Genomic DNA, 18,621 nt, shown 5'->3' on the forward strand with positions numbered 1-18,621 from the left:
TGTACCTGCATGCCAACCTTCAATGACTGATGTACCATGACACTCAGGTCTCTTTGCACCTCCCCTTTTCCTAATCTGTCACCATTCAGATAATAGTCTGTCTCTCTGTTTTTACCACCAAAGTGGATAACCTCACATTTATCCACTTCATCTGCCATGCATTTGCCCACTCACCTAACCTATCCAAGTCACTCTGCAGCCTCATAGCATCCTCCTCGCAGCTCACACTGCCACCCAACTTAGTGTCATCCGCAAATTTGGACATACTACATTTAATCCCCTCGTCTAAATCATTAATGTACAGTGTAAACAGCTGGGGCCCCAGCACAGAACCTTGCGGTACCCCACTAGTCACTGCCTGCCATTCTGAAAAGTCCCCATTTACTCCTACTCTTTGCTTCCTGTCTGACAACCAGTTCTCAATCCATGTCAGCACACTACCCCCAATCCCATGTGCTTTAACTTTGCACATTAATCTCTTGTGTGGGACCTTGTCGAAAGCCTTCTGAAAGTCCAAATATACCACATCAACTGGTTCTCCCTTGTCCACTCTACTGGAAACATCCTCAAAAAATTCCAGAAGATTTGTCAAGCATGATTTCCCTTTCACAAATCCATGCTGACTTGGACCTATCCTGTCACCTCTTTCCAAATGCACTGCTATGACATCCTTAATAATTGATTCCATCATTTTACCCACTACCGATGTCAGGCTGACCGGTCTATAATTCCCTGTTATCTCTCTCCCTCCTTTTTTAAAAAGTGGGGTTACATTGGCTACCCTCCACTGATCCAGAGTCAATGGAATGTTGGAAAATGACTGTCAATGCATCCACTATTTCCAAGGCCACCTCCTTAAGTACTCTGGGATGCAGTCCATCAGGCCCTGGGGATTTATCGGCCTTCAATCCCATCAATTTCCCCAACACAATTTCCCGATTAATAAGGATTTCCCTCAGTTCCTCCTCCTTACTAGACCCTCCGATCCCTTTTATATCCGGAAGATTGTTTGTGTCCTCCTTAGTGAATACCGAACCAAAGTACTTGTTCAATTGGTCCGCCATTTCTTTGTTCCCCGTTATGACTTCCCCTGATTCTGACTGCAGGGGACCTACGTTTGTCTTTACTGACCTTTTTCTCTTTACATATCTGTAGAAACTTTTGCAATCCGTCTTAATGTTCCCTGCAAGCTTCTTCTCGTACTCCATTTTCCCTGCCCTAATCAAACCCTTTGTCCTCCTCTGCTGAGTTCTAAATTTCTCCCAGTCCCCGGGTTCACTGCTATTTCTGGCCAATTTGTATGCCACTTCCTTGGCTTTAATACTATCCCTGATTTCCCTTGATAGCCACGGTTGAGCCACCTTCCCTTTTTTATTTTTACGCCAGACAGGAATGTACAATTGTTGTAGTTCATCCATGCGGTCTCTAAATGTCTGCCATTGCCCATCCACCGTCAACCCCTTAAGTATCATTCGCCAATCTATCCTAGCCAATTCACGCCTCATACCTTCAAAGTTACCCTTCTTTAAGTTCTGGACCATGGTCTCTGAATTAACTGTTTCATTCTCCATCCTAATGCAGAATTCCACCATATTATGATCACTCTTCCCCAAGGGGCCTCGCACAACGAGATTGCTAATTAATCCTCTCTCATTACACAACACCCAGTCTAAGATGGCCTCCCCCCTAGTTGGTTCCTCGACATATTGGTCTAAAAAAACCATCCCTTATGCACTCCAGGAAATCCTCCTCCACCGTATTGCTTCCAGTTTGGTTAACCCAATCTATGTGCATATTAAAGTCACCCATTATAACTGCTGCACCTTTATTGCATGCACTCCTAATTTCATGTTTGATGCCCTCCCCAACATCACTACTACTGTTTGGGGGTCTGTACACAACTCCCACTAACGTTTTTTGTCCTTTGGTGTTCTGCAGCTCTACCCATATAGATTCCACATCATCCAAGCTAATGTCCTTCCGAACTATTGCCTTAATTTCCTCCTTAACCAGCAATGCTACCCTACCTCCTTTTCCTTTTATTCTATCTTTCCTGAATGTTGAATACCCCTGGATGTTGAGTTCCCAGCCCTGATCATCCTGGAGCCACGTCTCCGTAATTCCAATCACATCATATTTGTTAACATATATTTGCACAGTTAATTCATCCACCTTATTGCGGATACTCCTTACATTAAGACACAAAGTCTTCAGGCTTGTTTTTTTTAACACCCTTTGTCCTTTTAGAATTTTGCTGTACAATGGCCCTTTTTGTTCTTTGCCTTGGGTTTCTCTGCCCTCCACTTTTCCTCATCTCCTTTCTGTCTTTTGCTTTTGCCTCCTTTTTGTTTCCACTTTGGTCGGAAAAATAGAAAAGCAGAGTATTTTTTAAATGGTGAGAGATTGAGAAATGTTGGTATTCAGAGGGATCTGGGTGTGTACATGAATCACTGAATATTAACATGCAGGTACAGCGAGTAATTAGCAAATGGTATGTTGACCTTTATTACAAAAGGATTGCAGCATAAGAATAAAGAATTCTTACTGCAATTATATGGGGCTTTGGTGAGACCACACCTGGAGTACTGTGTAGTCTTGGTCTCCTTACCTAAAGAAGGATATACTTGCCTTAGAAGCAGTGCAACAAAGGTTCACTGGACTGATTCCCAGGACGAGGGGATTTTCCTATGAGGAGAGATGGAAAAGACTAGAACTATAGTCCCATGAAATGGAATAATGAGAGGTGCTCTCATTGAAACATATAACATTCTTAAAGGGTTTGACAGGGTAGATACTGGGAGGACATTTCCCCAGGCTCAGAAGTCTAGAACAAGGGGTCACAGTCTCAGAATAAAGGGCCGGCCATTTTGGACTGAGATGAGGGGAAATATTTTCACTCAAAGGATTGTGAATCTTTAAAGTTGTCTACCCCAGCGAGCTGTGGATGCTCAGTAGTTGAGTATATTCAAGGCAAAGATCGATAGATTTTTGATATTGAGGGAATCAAGGGATGTGGGGATATTGAGGGGAGGTGGAGTTGAGGTAGAAGATCTGCCATGATCTCAATGAATGGTGGAGCAGGGTTGAAGGGCTGTAAGAATAAACGTGTTTATTAATGATTAAAATTGATTCTGTGTATGTATAAATGTTAAAAGTGTAGATTATATGGAAAGGCCCGTTTGTGTTGAAACAAAATGGAAGTCCACAGAGGTGCCGCATGGGTTTTGTGTATTGGAAAGAGATGGCTGAGCCAAATCAGACAGCCACATGTGTGAGGAGAGCCAATAAGGAACTGCCCTGGAACCAAGGTCCAATCGTGCAGCTTTCGGAGGGACAATGGCTTTGAGAGGTTTAAAAGAACTCAGCCAAAGACTTTTCTCTCTCTCTTGAGCCAGCCAGCCAAAGGGAAGTAACGTATATCACTCTTTATTATAACCTCATTGTGTCTATTGTAACTAAGGTGGATGTGCATGTGTGTGTGTTTTTTTAATAAACTGTTCCAATTGTTTTAGAAGAATTGTTTCACTGTCAAATTTAATGTCAGAGATTTAGAAATCTTACAATTGGTGGAGAATGCGGGCAACTGGTGAGACAGCTTTTTGATGATCTTTTGAACAATTGGAAATCTTGGGAGTTGCAATTCAGTGGACAGATATAGAGACCAACGCTCAAATAGCCTGGGAGATGGTAAAAGACCAGTTAAAGGGGAAGTCACCACCCACTGCAAATAAACCAGTGTCAATGGTGGAAAGATATTGAAACTACCCCTTTAAGGGACAGTCTTTAATTATAGGAAGGTAGGCCACCTGGCAAAAGACTGCAGCAGAGCCAGACCAGCACTGAACCATGTTGCAACGCATAGATACCTCCTAAGGGACGAATCCAAGCCCTCTGGGACAGATCAACGATTGGATCAATTGATAACCCTCATACAAACCCAAATTGCCACAGGGAGGATGCAAAATCATTTACTGATGCACGCAATCGCCAATGCACACTCAATAGAGGGAGCCATTCCAGGATCGACCCTATGACTGGGTTCGGCCCCCAAAGATTGGTCGGAAGTGGGATTCCGACGTGATGGTAACGGGAAACCAGTAGTCCTTGTTGTCTTAAAAGGGGGCAGACAGCAGATGATGTTTATCGAGACTGGCTCAGCCGTTACCATCATCCACACCCCATACCCTGAACGCCATGCGGCGGCGGGCAAGGATTATATGACCCATAAAGGGTTTAATGGTGATACAAACACCGCGTATACAGGGAAGGCCACTGAACTTCAATTGGGAGGCCTCACCTGTAAGCTCCCAGCACCTATGCTGGTGACCACCCCCGATGGAAGGGGAATTTTAGGGACTGATGTGTTGAATCAGTATGGCGGGGTGATAGATTATAATCAGGACTGTGTTTGAATGGGATTGAGAGATAAGGCAGGATTGATAGAAATTTCAGATGCTCACTCAGTTGTTGCTATTAAAAAGCCATCTGAGTATGACTCTCCAGGGAGCGAATATGAAGCTGTGGCAAAACTAATTCAGGAACACCTAGCGGTGTTTGCCACATGCAAGCATGACTGTGGAAAAATGGCAGGCGAGGAATCTATTGAGGGACCCCCCCACTCATTCACTAAACAATACCCCATCACAAGGGAGAGTCACCCTTACATACGAGACACCATAAAATCCCTAGTCGAGCAGGGTGTTCTTAGAACAGGCACTTTCACGACCAATTCACCCACATGGCCGGTTGAAAAGCCTGATAGCAGCTGGTGACATTAAGTTCTGTAACACCAGCCTGCCGGTAGTAAGAGAAACTCCGACCATATTATCTCAAATTCCTGCTGGTTCCAAGTACTTCTTGACCCTCGACATCGCCAATGGATTCTGGAGTATCCCTGTTAAAGGGGAAATCCAGTACAAATTTGCATTCACATTTGAGGACCAGAGCTACACCTGGACGTGCTTGCCTCAGGGGTTCCACGATGTCCCCACGATATTCCACAAAAGAATAGCTGCAATTTTAAAAAACTTTTCCCGCCCTACCTGCTTGCTGCAGTACGTAGACGACCTACTGTTGGCAACCGACAGCATGGAGGAGCACCTGTCCCTTTTGCACGAGCTTTTGACATTGTTGGCTCAGGCGGGACTAAAAGTGAATCCCCGTCAGGCTCAATTAGTAAAAGAACAAGTCACCTTTCTAGGAGTGTCCATTTCTCCAGAGGGATCATCCCCCGACTCTCACAAGGTGGAGATAATATAGTGACTGCCATTACCCACTTCAAAAACAGCCCTACGATCATTCTTGAGTTGGGTGGGGTATTAAAGGAACTTTATCCTAGGCTTTAATAAAACTGCAGGGTGATGACATACGCCCGGCATGGACTGATGCCCACACCCAGTCCGTAGCTAAATTAAAAACTGCAGTGATACAGGCCACATGTCTGATACCTCCTGATCCCACACAGCCCTTCTATTTGGAGGTTGGGCCACAGAGCAAAGCCTCACTGCATTCTGTGCCAAATGCGAGCTGATCGACTACAGCCCATTGCATATGCGTCTCGAATCCTGCAGGGGGCAGAAAAGACGTATACCGCATGCTAGTGCAACCTACTGGCCATTTTCTGGTTGGTACATCACTTTACCTTTATTACTGGCTTACAGGCTACAACCCTGCACAGCAGACACACACCTCTGAAACTACTGATGAAACCAGGAGATTCACTAGTTTCCTCGCAGCACCTCAGCAAATGGACATTGGAATTTATGGAAAGAGACATTGATACCATTTCCAAACCCACCACCTTGCTGCCACAATTTCTGATCTATGAATGTCCTTTACTCCTGATTAAATTTGAGACCCATCCTGTGCAGAAAGAGCCCATACAGAGTGCCCCAGATGTCTACATCGATGGGTCCTCATGTCACATTGAAGGATCCCCTCACACTGGATATGCTGTGGTATTGCCAGAAAGAATCATCCAGCGAAGATGCAAAAGACAGTCTTCACAATATGCAGAAATCACCGCACTTCTAACTGCTATAAAGGAGACCTCAGATAGACCCGTGAATATTTGGTCCGAAAGTGCCTATGCTATAAACACCATTCCCTCCCTGCCCCTATACCACAAAAATGACTATTGTAAAATAGACGGTAAGGCCCTGGTCCATGGGCCCTGGTAACGCTTGCTCTGGTCATACCTTAAACAGCGATCCCAGCCCTGCTTCATAGGAAAGGTAGCAGCCAATAGAAAAGGGGGTCCACATAGTGAGGGAAATTCCAGAGCAGACAGAGCAGCCAAGGACGCTGTGATTGATGGGGCGATAGAGGATATAGTTGTTGAGCCCTGCAATGCTGTTAGCAAGGACTCCCCAACAGATCACCTAGATTTAAAATCCCTGCTGCAGCAATACTGGTCATATGCTGTTGTAGACGCCTAGCATGAGAAAGGCAGACCCCTTCCTCAACCAACAGCCTGGGTTCCCAATACCATACAAACCACTGCCCCGACTCAGATGAGCAAATGCTGATGTTTAAAAGAAAGCCAAACGCCTGCCCGGTGGTGTGTGTTCCACCAGAGGTGGGTGAGGAACTACTCTCCCTCTCTCACTCCCACCCCACAGCAGGGCACTATTCGGCCCTGGTAACCTTCTACAAGGTAGCATCCACAGCTTGGTGGCCTTCCATGAGGGAAACAATCAACCAATACGTGGCACAATGCCTACTGTGCCTCCAACACAATCCTCCCGTATGCAATAACTGAGCCTTGCTTCAAAGCGCACCCCCGCCTCAAGGGCTATGGACTCACCTCCAGATAGACTTCATTGGGCCACTTCCACAGGCGCAAGGCAATTTTCAGCATGCCCTAATGGTGGTGAATCAATTCACTAAATGGATCGAAGCATTCCCCTGCCACTCCAACACCGCAATCACAGCAGCCAAAACACTATTGAATCATGTGTTTTGTAGGTGGGGAGTACCAGTACAAGTGGACAGCGATCAAGGTTCACACTTTACCGGTAAAATTTTTACCCATCTGCAGGAAATGTTGGGGATAAAACACAGATTACTTATTGCTCACCACCCCAGTCATCCGGAGGGATCGAAAGGGGGAACAGGACCCTCAAGTTAATGTTAAAAGAATTGTGCGCGGACCATTCCACCCAATGGGCTAACATGCTGCCAATGTGCTTAATTGCAATGAGGTCCACACCTCATTAAACAACAGGGGTCTCCCCATATCAGGCCATGATGGGGAGGCTCATGACAATGCCAGGCCAGCTAACACTAACAGGGATGAGTCCCCTGACAATGAAAACATGTAGTTCCAAGTGGCTGGAACAAGTGGCTGATCACATCGATCAAATCAATCGATTTGATCCCACCAAATTGGGGAAGTCAAGAAGACAAATTAAAAGGTACTTTGACAAGAAAGTACGTCCCTTTGAATACGAGGTGGGAGACTTGGTAATGATTCCAAATTATGGGAAGAAGAAGCTGCCTTTGAGCCCAGGTGATGGGGACCACATAAGATTATAGACCGATTGAACCCCACGGTCTATTTGATTCAGTTACCGGGGGGAAAAAGGGCATTAAGTACAAGAAGTGATTGCACATTAATCAGTTAAAAACTGCCAAAGAGTAAATACTGCACTGATCTTGTTTCCCACAGACCATGTTACGGAACCTCACGATTGTCAGGATGATACTGGCTACGACCGAAGCCGAGGGAAGATGGAGAAGCGGGAGCTGCAGCATGACTCACGAACAGCATCAATGTGCTTTGAGAAGTGACGGTGCACTGAAGATATGGGAAGGGGAGAGAATCTGCTGGAGATGTGATTGGACTATAATAAATCCCCAATGTGGCCTACACCTTACGAGGTGGGGACCAAGTCAGGCCATCCACTTTTCTCTCTCCCTCTCAATGTCTATGATATGTGATCCCTGAGGAGATAAACCATATGAGGGGTCAATAAGGATATGTCCCCCTCAAGGTGGGGAGTTTGTAAGAATAAAAGTGTTTATTAATGATTAAAATTGATTCTGTGTATGTATAAATGTTAAAAGTGTAGATTATACGGAAAGGCCTGTTTGTGTTGAAACAAAATGGAAGCCCACAGAGGTGCCGCATGGGTTTTGTGTATTGGTAAGGCATTTAATCTAATCAAGAGATGGCTGAGCCAGGCCAGACAGCCACATGTGTGAGGAGAGCCAAAAAGGAATTGCCCTGGAACCAAGGTCCAATCGTGAGGCTTTCGGAGGGACAATGGCTTTGAGAGATTTAAAAGAACTCGGCAAAAGACATTTCTCTCTCTCTTGAACCAGCCATCCAAAGGGAAGTAATGTATATCATGCTTTATTATAACCTCATTGTATCTATTGTAACTAAGGTGGATGTGCATGTGTGTGTGTTTTTTAATAAACTGTTCCAATTGTTTTAGAAGAATTGTCTCACTGTCAAACTTAATACCAGAGATTTAGAAATCTTACAGGCCTACTCATGCTTCTATTTCATACGTTCTCCATTTGCTTCTGTCAAAATTCACTCAGCTGTATGTTTTGCTGCACTAGGATTTCAGTAAACCATAATAAGTGGATGTGTGAAATTTTCTGATGCCCCTTGCAGCAGACACTGAAGAGTCCCCTGAGTGCTTGTCATCATGATCCCCCCACTTGCCCCCGCAACCACCATTCATTTTGTCCTTGTTCCAAAAGCAGGAAACTGGGAGCTTCCTCACTAGCTATGTCAAAGTCCAGCCCTTCTTGAATAGCAAAATTGTGAAGGGTGCTGCAGGCTACATAATTTCCTAACACATGATCTGGAGCATAATGGTCATTATCTATGGGAGCAGGGAATAGGTTTTGTCATTCAAAAGCCATTCGGTGTTGATTTTCTTCCCTGAAGAGTTAAAGGATGGTCGAATTTCAAAGGTTGAATGCATCATAAGAACATAAGAACATAAAAATTAGGAACAGGAGTAGGCCATTTAGTCCTTCGAGCCTGCTCCGCCATTCAATAAGATCATGGCTGATCTGGCCGTGGACTCAGCTCCACTTACCAGCCCTCTCCCCGTAACCCTTAATTCCCTTATTGGTTAAAAATCTATCTATCTGTGACTTGAATACATTCAATGAGCTAGCCTCAACTGCTTCCTTGGGCAGAGAATTCCACAGATTCACAACCCTCTGGGAGAAGAAATTCCTTCTCAACTCGGTTTTAAATTGGCTCCCCCATATTTTGAGGCTGTGCCCCCTAGTTCTAGTTTCCCCGACCAGTGGAAACAACCTCTCTGCCTCTATCTTGTCTATCCCTTTCATGATTTTAAATGTTTCTATAAGATCACCTGTCATCCTTCTGAACTCCAACGAGTAAAGACCCAGTCTACTCAATCTATCATCATAAGGTAACCCCCTCATCTCCGGAATCAGCCTAGTGAATCGTCTCTGTACCCCCTCCAAAGCCAGTATATCCTTCCTTAAGTAAGGTGACCAAAACTGCACGCAGTACTCCAGGTGCGGCCTCACCAATACCCTATACAGTTGCAGCAGGACCTCCCTGCTTTTGTACTGCATCGTGGCAACTTCCAACATATTGGCCATTGATAATGGAAGATCTCTGCCTGTTCTTGCTCACAATCTGTACATTGAGGAAGTGAATACCCTACGCATTGAATGTAGTTGAGGACTGTTTTATGAAAGCATCCAAAATACTGCCAGTGGTCTAACCTTGTCAGAGGGAGTGATGAGCAAGTCTAGGTCTGAATTGGCAGAATGGCAAAACATCACCAGAAAATGTATTTCCAAGCTGCAGAAATCCTAGTCAAGACTAGATCATAGGACACCTCCGTTCAGTGATAATGCAGAAAAGGAGGTCAGTAGGATTATAGTCATGACCAAGAAGTTAAATGAGCATCACATGGACAAAAAATATGTTTAATAATATAAGAACACATTCTAAGAAAGCTTTCTATCCAAATGAAGCACTTGTGTGATCGGTAAGCTTGACCCCGAGCTTCCGGTCGCCTGTCACTTTAATTATCTGCTCCACTCCCACTCTGATCTCTCTGTCCTCGGCCTCTTACACTGGTCCAATGAAGCTCAACGCAAGCTCAAGGAACAGCCCCTTCACTTTCGTTAAGGCACTTTACAGCCTTCTGGACTCAACATCGAGTTTAACAATATCAGACTGTAACCCCTACCCCAATTTTGTTTCTTCCTCTCTTTCCCATGGCAGCTGTTGATGATTCTGCCATTTCTATTTACACCCTATCTAGACTCATCTTTTGTTTCTTAATTTGTCTCATAACCATCTCCTTTTGCATTGCTCCATCATCCCTTTTGTCTCTTAATCTCTTCTGCCTTCCACCCTATCACAGACCACCCTTTTGTTCTTTCCTCCCTTACCCCTTTTACCTGCCCCTACACTTGCTTAAACACCTGTTACATCTCTAACTATTTCCAGTTCTGTCGTAGGGTCATCGACCTGAAACGTTAACTCTGTTTCTCTCTCTACAGATGCTGCCTGACCTGCTGAGTATTTCCAGCATTTTCTGCTTATAGCCTAATCAAGACTATTCAGGCTCAGAGTCTTGCAGTTTAGCAACTCGACACAGCTTCTTCGACTGTACATCCCAAACCCGCGACCTCTACCACCTAGTAGGGCAAGGGCAGCAGGCGCATGGGAACGCCATCACCTGCTAGTTCCCCTCCAAGTTATACACCATCCTGACTCGGAGATATATCGTCATTCCTTCATTGTTGCTGGGTCAAAGTCCTGGAACCCCCTCCCTTCACCAGGAGTACCTTCAACACAAGGACTGTAGCAGTTCAAGAAGGCAGCTCACCATCACCTTCTCAAGGGCAATTAGAGATGGGCAATAAATGCTGGCCTTGCCAGTGATGCCCACACCTCGGAACGAATTTTTTAAAAATTTCCTTCCGAACTCAAAAAATGGGAAAAATGCTTCAGCACTGACACTAATGGCTCAGCAAGCCACGGAAGGGGCACCCAGCACTCCAGCTTTGTGTAGGGGTCAACACTGCAAGACAGGTCCTCTACCCACAGGGCCAGAAGGCCCTCCAGAAAACACGACGTGGAACCACATCACCAGGGACGTCACTGTCAGCCGTGTTGCCCCCACCACCTTGCTCCAGTGCCCAAAGAAGCTTCATGACCTCAGACTACTTAGTGAATGCATCTTCAAAAGCCGTCTCTTATCAGCTGCACCACTAGACTCACACACTTCTCAATGCACAACTCTACACCCCCATCATTCACCTACCAACAATCTGTACCAATCACGATGTACATCTCCCATTGCTAGCCTCACCTCATCCCATTGGAGAAGATGGTGCTGCCCATTCTTGGCAGGTGCATGGTTGAGCCCTTGGCCAGTGATGGGACAGATGCTGATATTCTCATAAGTCATCCTCCTTCTGGCATGCACCTGTTGCTTTCCTGCCCTCCTCTCACCACAACTCTACCCTTGTGCCTGCCTCATTTCACACACCCAAGAAATGCAGCCTGCCCAGCCAGTGGTTGAGAAGAGAGAAAGGAAAGAAGAGAGGAGGAGGGAGGGGTGGGAAGGGAAAGGAAGGAGGAAGGAAGGAAGGAGGAGGAGGAAGGAAGGGGAGGAGGAAGGAAGGGGAAGAGTAAGAGGAGGAGGAACAACAACATAATTTGCAATTTCCCCCACTGAAAGTCAGTAGCTTTCCACCAGCCATGTTGCAGCCACAGGGGTAGCACTGTGTGACCTCACTAGGATAGGCAAAGGCATGCACAAGGCTGTCACTAACAGAATATATAAGGGTGATGCGTTGATTGCTTGATGTCATATTGGATGGATAGATGTATAAAGTTGGATTGGAAAGTTTGCTTCGGGTCGCTTTTATTTCAGCATTGTAGCCAAGAGGACACTGTGATGGTCAGTAACAGAGGGGGAAGCTAAAGTGTGAGACTAATGTTGAAAGGGGAATTGGGATTATGGTCACTGGCACTGCAGGCAGATGATTCCATCCTGGATTTCCTGGCCAGAAAGGGGCTGTCTGGGTTACATCCTTCCTTTAGCTTCTTCCTTGTCAGCTTCCTCCTCTTCGGCATCTTCCACTTCTCTCTGCGAGTAGATGCTGTAAATCTGAAATTATATCATTAAATGCTGGAAATACTCAGCAGGTTAGGCAGCATCTTGACCTGAGAAGTGAACTCTGTTGCTCTCTTCATGGATGTTGCCAGACCTGCTGAGTATTTGCAGCATTTTCCTGTCTTCTCAGAGGCCTTCCTTTACTATTCGAGGCCTTGCAAGCATCCAGCAGCACTTGCTACACATTTTAATAACTTTTTAACACCTATTGCAGCAAACCACTGCAAAATTTGCAAAAAGAAGTCTAAAAGGTTAAATGCAAACTTATCTAAAAGCTGTGTGTGTCCATTTAAGAGGTGACAGCGCCTCTGTGACTTTGCTCGCATGGCAAGCTTAGCATCCATGCTGAACTCAGTGCAGATGTCCAAGTTCGCCATGGTGATGTCACTGCTCCCTCATTGTACTTTGCAAAGTGCTGCATCTTACCAGCAGTAGCGCTGCCAGGCATAGAAAAATGGAGGATGCCATAGGACTTGCTACCAGCTGCCGAAAGAGCAGCAGTCGCCCTCGTTTTGAGATTTTCTGACTAAAGCCCCTGAATTTTTAGCTCTAACTTTTTAATGTCCCAGTGTAATTATACTCTCCTGCCAGTGGTGCCACTGCTATTTTATGTCTCTCAGCTCTGCAGCCTGTACTGCAAAGCAACTCCAATCCTCCAATCAACTCTACTTCTTAACTAAATTGTTTAATACGTTAGGTGTCAGCCTTGTCATCATTTTTGCCTCAGAACCAAAAGATAGTGGGTTCAAGTTAAATCATTTGTTTACATCTACATTATCCCTGTCTTTCATTTCAGGTGCTGAAAATGTGGAGATACTTCTGCCACTTCAGGAAGAGTAGGCCAGTGTTATGTATGTGAACCTCACCTGTGTGTAAGACCTGCCACTAGGGGGCACACCTGTGGGAGACCTATGGATCACCTGTGTACCCTGAAGCAAGCAGGTATAAAAGGCAGTCCACCATGCTGCTGCCTCATTTTTGGAGTTATATTAAAGAGACCAAGGTCACAATGATTTGAACTTACAACACAGTCTCATGAAGTTATTCCGAACTTAACAACTGGTGACAAATTACAGATCACGAACTTTCACGCAGAAATGGCTGCCTTTGGTATTCTTGAGAGATTTGTTGAGGGTGATGATTGGGAAGCCTTCATTGAGCGTCTCGACCAGTACTTCATGGTGAACGAGCTGGACACGGCTGAGACGGAGACCAGCGCAGGGCGAATCTCCTCAATGCATGCGGTATATGGCCTCCTCAAAGATCTTTTGGTCCCAGACAAACCAACGGACAAGACTTACACAGAGCTATGTACACTGGCTCAAGAACACCTCCAGCCGAAGGAGAACATCTTATTGGCCAGGTATCGCTTTTATACGCACCATCATTCTGAGGGCCAGAACGTGGCGAGCTTTGTCGCCGACTTAAGACGCCTTGCAGGACAATGCAAATTTGCAGGATCTTTGGGGGAAATGTTGCGGGACTTTTTCGTGCTCAGAATTGACCGTGAGGCCATCCTCCGCAAACTACTGTCTGCCGAATCCTTAGATCTGAGCAAGGCCTTCACGATAGCCCAGGCCTTCACATCCACGAGTGACAACACAAGACAGATATCTTCACAGAATCGAAGCTCACCAGCAAGTACTGTGCATAAAGTAATACCCTCAGCAGGCAGAACTGTACATAGTAGGGCCCACACGAGCGCAGAGGCCAGGCCTAGGGTAACTCAGAGGCCGCTGGGGAGTGCTAATGTGAATCCATTAACACCATGCTGGCGCTGCGGGGGCAGTCACAGAGCCCATCAATGTCGATTCAAGCACTATGTGTGCAAGGGCTATGGAACAATGGGGTACTTCCAGTGAATATGCAAGCGACCTCAGACTCACCACGTGACAGAGTCAGCAGAGAGTGACCGATCCAGCGCGGATCACCCTAAACGAGCAGGACAGGCAACTCAACCGGAGGATGAGAAGGAAGTCTATGGGGTACACACCTTCATCACCAAAAGCCCTCCAATAATGTTAAAAGTCAAACTTAACGGCATTCCTGTCTCCATAGAATTGGACACGGGGGCGAGTCAAACGATTATGAGCCAGAAGGCTTTTGAAAAACTGCGGAGTAACAAGGCACAGAGGCCAAAACTCAGCCCAATTCACATTACACTGCGCACTTACACCAAAGAATTCATACTGTTATCGGTAGTGCGGCAGTGAAAGTATCATATGATACTTTCCATGATTTACCACTATGGATTGTACCAGGCGATGGCCCAACGCTGTTCGGCAGGAGCTGGCTAGGCAAGATCCAGTGGAACTGCGGCGACATCAAAGCACTGCCCTTGGTGGATGACGCCACGTGCGCCCAGGTGCTAAACAAATTCCCGGCGTCATTTGAGCCAGGCAACGGCAACTTTACAGGCGCCAAAATGCAGATGCATCTTGTTCCTGGGGCACGGCCCGTTCATCACAAGGCCCGAGCAATCCCATATATGATGCGAGAGAAAATCGAAATCGAGCCGGACAGACTTCAACGAGAGGGAATCACATCACCAGTCGAGTTCAATGAGTGGGCCAGTCCAATCGTGCCGGTACTAAAGAGCGATGGGACGGTCAGAATCTGCAGGGACTACAAGGTGACGATCAACTGAGTCTCGTTACAGGACCTGTACCGGATACTCAAAGCGGAGGACTTATTCGCAATGCTAGCAGAGGGAAGTCGTTCACCAAGCTAGACCTAACCTCCGCTAACATGACACAGGAGCTGGCCAAACCGTCAAAGAAGTTGACGTGCATCAACACGAACAAAGGACTGTTCATATACCACAGATGCCCCTTTGGGATTCGCTCGGCGGCGGCCATCTTCCAGAGGAACATGGAGAGTCTGCTGAAATTGGTTCCATGCACAGTGGTGTTCCAAGACGACATCTTGATCACTGGTCGCAACACCACTGAACACTTGCACAACCTGGAAGAGGTTCTAAAGCCACTGGACATAGCGGGACTCAGGCTGAAACGCTTTAAGCGTGTTTTCCTGGCGCCAGAGGTCGAATTTCTGGGGAGAAAGATTGTGGCAGACAGCATCAGACCCACAGACTCCAAGATGAAGGCCATCAAGAATGCACCCAGACCACAGAATGTGACGGAGCTGCGTTCGTTCCTGGGACTCCTCAACTATCTTGGGAACTTTCTGCCGGGGTTGAGCACTTTGATGGAACCCTTGCATTTGTTGCTACGCAAGGGTGACGTCTGGGTTTGGGGTAAATTTCAAGAGACAGCCTTTGAGAAGGCCAGAAACCTACTATGCTCTGACAAGTTACTTGTATTGTATGACCCACGTAAATGCTTAGTACTAGCATGTAATGCGTCATCATACGGGGTCGATTGTGTGTTACAGCAAGCAAATGTGTCAGGCAAACTGCAACCGGTTGCATATGCATCCAGAAGTTTATCCAAGACTGAAAGAGCCTACAATATGGTTGAGAAAGAAGCGTTGGTTTGTGTATAAGGGGTTAAGAAAATGCACCAATATCTATTTGGACTCCGAGCTTGAAACCGACCACAAACCGTTTACTTCACTGCTCTCAGAAAGCAAAGTTATCAATACCAATGCTTTGTCCCGCATCCAAAGATGGGCACTAATATTGTCTGCATGTGACTATGTGATCCGCCACAGACCAGGCATTGAGAACTGCACTGGCGCTCTCTGTCAGCTGCCATTGCCCACCACCGGGGTGGAAATGGCGCAACCCGCAGACTTGCTTCTGGTAATGGATGCTTTTAAGAGCGAGGGGTCACCCTTCACGGCTCGCCAGATCAGGACCTGGAACAGCCAGGACCCTGTGCTATCACTTGTAAAAAGATGCATGCTCAATGGGAGCTGGTCGGGGGTTCCCGGGGAAATGAAAGATGAAATTTAGCCTTTTCACCAACGCAAGGACGAACTGTCTATTCAGTCGGATTGTCTCCTATGGGGGAATCACGTGATTTTGCCCAAAAAGGGCAGGGAAACATTTATACACGACCTACGCAGTACCCACCCAGGCATAGTCATGATGAAGGCTATCGCCAGGTCGCACATTTGGTGGCCTGGCATTGACTCCGAATTAGAGTCATGCGTACACCAATGTGACATTTGCTCACAGCTGAGCAATGCACCCAGGGAGGCCCCCCTAAGCCTGTGGCCATGGCCTTCCAAACCGTGGTCCAGGGTCCACGTAGATTTTGCTGGCCCCATTCTAAGGAAGATGTTTCTAGTAGCAGTGGGCGCTTACTCAAAATGGATTGCGTTATATATGTAAACCTGTAAATACCTTGTGTAACCACCAGAGGACTCATCCTCTGGAGTCCTAAGGGATCCCACAACCCCTTAGGAGCAACTGTACTTAAGGAGGCCTCACAGGCTGGAGAGGCACTCTGGAGACCTGCAATAAAAGACTAAGATCACACTTTACTTGGAGCTCACAGTATCCGGTCAGACTCTTTATTCATACATAACAACTGGCGACGAGATGCAGATGACAAACCCAATGATGCACAGAACAGTGGGCATCCTGGAGAAATTTTCGGAGGGGGTTGATTGGAAAACCTTCGTGGAGTGACTCGGTCAATACTTCGTGGCCAACGAGCTGGAAGGAGAAGCGAACGCTGCCAAACGAAGGGTGATTCTCCTCACTGTTTGCGGGGCACCAATGTATGGCCTCATGAAAAATCTGCTTGCTCCAGCGAAACGCACAGAGAAATCGTACGATGATTTGTGCACATTGGTCCGGGAGCATCTGAACCCAATGGAAAGCGTTCTGATGGTGAGGTGCCGGTTCTATATGTACAAAAGGTCTGAAGACCAGGAAGTGGCGGGCTATGTCGCCAAGCTAAGACGCCTTGCAGGACATTGCGAATTTGAAGGACATTTGGAGCATATGCTCAGGGACTTCTTCGTATATGGCATTGGCCATGAAGTGATACTTTGCAAACTTTTGACGATAGAGACCCCGACCTTAAGTAAAGCCATAGCGATAGCCCAGGCGTTCATTGCCACCAGTGACAACACCAAGCAAATCTCTCAGCACACAAGTGCTGCTACAAGTACTGTGAACAAAGTGATGTTGTTTTTGAATCTCAACGTGCAGGGCAGGCCCCACATGCCGGCAGCTGCACATCCACAGATGTCTCAGAGTCCACCATCAAGGGTGATGAATGCTAGGCCATTAACACCTTGTTGGTGGTACGGGGGTAATCGTCGTTTCCATTCATGTTGCTTCAAAGGATACGTTTGCAAGGGTTGTGGAACAATGGGACACCTCCAACGTATGTGCAGGCGAGCTACAAACCCTCATCCTGCAAACCACCATGTTGCAGAGGAGGACAGATCCACGGCGAATCACGGCGAACCAGTGCCTCAGACCGAGGAGGCAGAGGTATATGGAGTGCACACATTTATCACAAAGTGTCCCCCGATAATGCTGAAGGTTGAATTAAATGGACTCCCGGTGTCAATGGAGCTGGACATGGGCGCGAGCCAGTCCATTATGAGCAAAAAGACTTTCGATAAATTGTGGTGCAGCAAGGCATTAAGGCCAATCCTGACTCCCAAACACACTAAACTGAGAACTTACACAAAGGAATTGATTCCTGTAATCGGCAGTGCTACTGTAAAGGTCTCCTACGATGGAGCGGTGCACAAGCTAACACTCTGGGTGGTACCAGGCAATGGTCCCATGCTGCTCAGCAGGAGCTGGCTGGGAAAGATACACTGGAACTGGTAAGACGTCCAAGCGCTTGCATCCGTTGAAAATACTTCGTGTGCCCAGATCTTAAACAAGTTCCCCTCGCTGTTCGAACCAGGCATCGGGAAGTTCCAAGGAGCAAAAGTGCAGATCCACCTAATTCCGGGAGCGTGACCCATCCATAACAAGGTGAGAGCAGTATCGTACATGATGAGATAGAGGGTGGAGATCGAGCTGGACCGGCTGCAATGAGAGGGCATCATTTCGCCGATCGAATTCAACAAGTGGGCCAGTCCGATTGTTCCAGTTCTCAAGGGAGACAGCACCGTCAGAATCTGTGGTGATTACAAAGTAACTATCAATCGTTTCTCCCTGCAGGATTAATACCCACTACCAAAGGCAGACGAACTTTTTGCGGACGCTGGCGGGAGGAAAGACGATCACGAAGCTGGACTTGACCTCGGCCTACATGACGCAGGAGCTGGAGGAATCATCGAAGGGCTTCACCTATATCAACACGCACAAAGGTCTCTTCATTTATAACAGATGCCCGTTTGGGATTTGATCAGCCACGGCAATATTCCAGAGAAACATGGAAAGCTTACTGAAGTCGGTCCCGTGCACTGTGGTCTTCCAGGATGACATCTTGGTTACAGGTCGGGCCACAGTCGAGCATCTGCAGAACCTGGAGGAGGATCTTAGTCAGCTCAACCACATGGGGCTCAGGGTAAAACGCTCGGTGCGTTTTCCTTGCGCCTA

The 18,621-nt window shown here is 46.7% G+C and overlaps 1 protein-coding gene across 1 annotated transcript in view; it reads right to left on the reverse strand.

The window, feature by feature from the left end:
• Nucleotides 1–18,621, reverse strand: part of LOC139275521 (putative Polycomb group protein ASXL3) — a 529,548-nt gene that overhangs the window by 178,469 nt on the left and 332,458 nt on the right. The gene's annotated exons all lie outside the window — the stretch shown is intronic.

This window comes from Pristiophorus japonicus, chromosome 1 (assembly GCF_044704955.1).
Source record: "Pristiophorus japonicus isolate sPriJap1 chromosome 1, sPriJap1.hap1, whole genome shotgun sequence".
Lineage (NCBI taxonomy): Eukaryota > Metazoa > Chordata > Chondrichthyes > Pristiophoridae > Pristiophorus > Pristiophorus japonicus.